Genomic DNA, 3,129 nt, shown 5'->3' on the forward strand with positions numbered 1-3,129 from the left:
ATGGGCTACTCTTTTCGATTAGAAGCAAGGGATATTGTATACGCACCATCCCACAGACAGGACAGTACATACCACGGTCTGTAGTATACCAGTCGTGGTGCACTGGCTGGGACGAGAAATAGCCTAAGGGGCCCACCGACGGGGATCGACCCCACACCGACTGAGCATCTGGCGGGCGCTTTACCACTGGACTACGCCCCGCTCCCATAGGAGGCCACATGTTCATTCCAAAGACTCATTTACGCAACTGTATACATATTACACTCAAATAACCTCACGTCACACCCATGCGACATTGTAATACAGTAAATACATCAAGCTGTATTACCGCAGTGTTCTTTTAATATTTAGTATGCATTATGACATCAAACATTAGCCAATACGGGCATATAATCCTTTAATTTATTGAGCGATATTATACCATATGTAAACCATACGACCCTGTTGATAAATTCTATGAAACACTTCTCTCTTTTTTTGTTTTGCTAATTTAGTACACATGAGAAACCATGAATGTCATGAATTTTGCGACTATAAAACGTATTGCATGGCTTTTACTATAACATTTCCTTCAAATGGTGCGGATTACAGTTTGAAAGTTCACCAGAATACTGTTAGTGAAACAATTTGTCCTCACGTCAAAAGTCAAATTAACGATTTGTTTATATATTTTCTTCAAGAATTATTTACATTCAAGAACAGTGTCTCTGATTACTGTGCGGTATTAACTGTCAAAATTTGTCAAACCAAATTTATCTTCAAAAGAGACATTGAAGAATTAAAAATTAAATTTTTAACTTCGCAAATTGAAGTTTGTATGAACGTGTCTCGAATGAAATCAATCGTGGAAGCCATTATTCAAGCAGAAAGTATACAACAGATACCACGCCTTCGACGGGACTTTTAAAGATTAGTGAGTATTTAATTTTTTAAAATTCTTATTGCTATTATGTTTTCATTGAATGTTGTTTCATAGAACGTATTGGCGGAATGTCTTAGAATCTTAGCAGCTATTGTGTGGCGACTGCAACATTTTAAAATTCATAGTGTTATTTTATTAATTTAGACAATGGCTGTGATAACACAATTAATTACTTTTTGTTTCATTCATATTGTACGAGTCAAAATGGTAGGTCAAATTTGATAACCTTATCATTGTCATAATTTTTGCTATCATTAATTATGTTATAAGCAGTCTATTTTAGTGTGAACTCGTTTGTTGGTTAGCGCAACGGTCATCTGTTATAATATGAGTTGTCTCCTTTAAGAATCAAGGGAGGACATATGCTGTTTATTATTCTGACATTCTCCCAGAGAACGCTTGACCTTTTAACGCAACAAGCGGAGTATAGTTCGTAGTGGCTCCGAGCACAATATTTCTCTCTCTCGGCTTTGGCAAAATGTAAACATATTCAACACATTATTTTTCAATAAGTAATTGGTCTATCGACATTATGAACTAAACATTTCTTTAATCATTAATAAAAATTAGGCCAAAGAACTTCTAAACATTATAAATTATTACACCAGTGCACTTGACTGTGGTGAAAGAAACAAAAATGAGGTGCTGGGGTCGCAGGATCGATCCTCCTCGGCGGATGTCTAACATTGGGCTTTTTCCCGTTCCAACCAGTGCACCACGACTGGTATAAGAAAGGCAGTGGTATGTACTGTTCTGTTTGTGGAAAAGTGCATATAAAAGATCCTTTTCGGCTTATCGAAAAGAGTAGCCCATGGTGTGACGGCAGCGGGTTTCCTTCTCCAGATATGTGTGGTCCTTAACCATAAGTCCGACGCCAATATAACCGTAAATAAAATGTGTCGAGTGGGTTGTTAAATAAAACACTTCTTTGTTTCCAATGCAATTTTTAAAATCTTCAATGACAGTCACTTATCATCAAGTTAAACGCTTTAGTTCTTACTAAATATTTTAATTTACTTTTAAAAATACATTTAGAATGCGAACTTTTATTTTATTTTATTGATGTGAGATTTTATACATGCATTACATTGTAACACAGCAACCTCGGCACCTCAAGCGAGCATTATCGACTGTGCTAGATCCCCCCACTCGCGATAAATCTGAAATTATTATAACAAATTAACATACATATACACCATTGTATATAATATTATGTTTGTTCCTTCTTTTTTGAATATTTAAGACCTAGAATAAACTAACGGCGAATTCATTTCCGTTTCAACTAATGTACGATTCCGATTAAAATATTTTTTACGAAAATATACGGTAATTATTACTGATATTACCAACAATATTATACCGTTTATAATACCTGCTATCATGCCTGTGCTCACATTGTTCTCATCGGATGAAGGAATGTCGGCTGATGAAGAAGTGGTAGGAATGTCTGGGGAAAAAAGCAAGCTTTGGTTCATGCTTACAGAAGTAGCAGCAAGTTTAACAGGTGTATTGTTAGAAGGGGTGTAGTATTAGTAAAGAAAGTAACCTTAGTAGGAGTATAAGTAGGTCTCACAGTAGCAGAAGATACCTTAGTAGTATTAGTAGTAAGGGGTGTAGTATTAGTAATGAAAGTAACCTTAGTAGGAGCATAAGTAGGTCTCACAGTAGCATAAGATACCTTAGTAGTATTAGTAGTAAGGGGTGTAGTATTAGTAAAGAAAGTAACCTTAGTAGGAGCATAAGTAGGTCTGACAGTAGCAGAAGCTGCAATGGGTTTATTAGTAATGATAGAAGTAAGAGGAGTAGTCAAATCTGAAATAAGTAAAAGAACTGAAAGTAATGACAAATAAACAACTTCATTCATAACACACTGATAAATGAGTGCTAGATGTTCTCGTAAAATACTGTTTTAAAGTGTGGCTCAGTTCTGCAATTATCTCGCGATAGGACTGTCATTGTTGTGTATATGATGTGACGAGCTTGCTCACAATGAAACAACTGATTGATGAGAATGCTATAAGTTAACGTTTGACATTACCTAATTGTATTTGTGTGGAATAATCTACAAATACATTTCAATAGTTTCACTATTTACACCATTATTAATTTAATGTGAATATACCATGTTTACATTAGTGAGCAAAGCTGTCACGTGATAAGTTTTCCTGTTTCTAATAAAGATTCATTTATAACTTCATCACGTGACT

This window comes from Gigantopelta aegis, chromosome 6 (genome assembly GCF_016097555.1).
Source record: "Gigantopelta aegis isolate Gae_Host chromosome 6, Gae_host_genome, whole genome shotgun sequence".
NCBI lineage: Eukaryota > Metazoa > Mollusca > Gastropoda > Neomphalida > Peltospiridae > Gigantopelta > Gigantopelta aegis.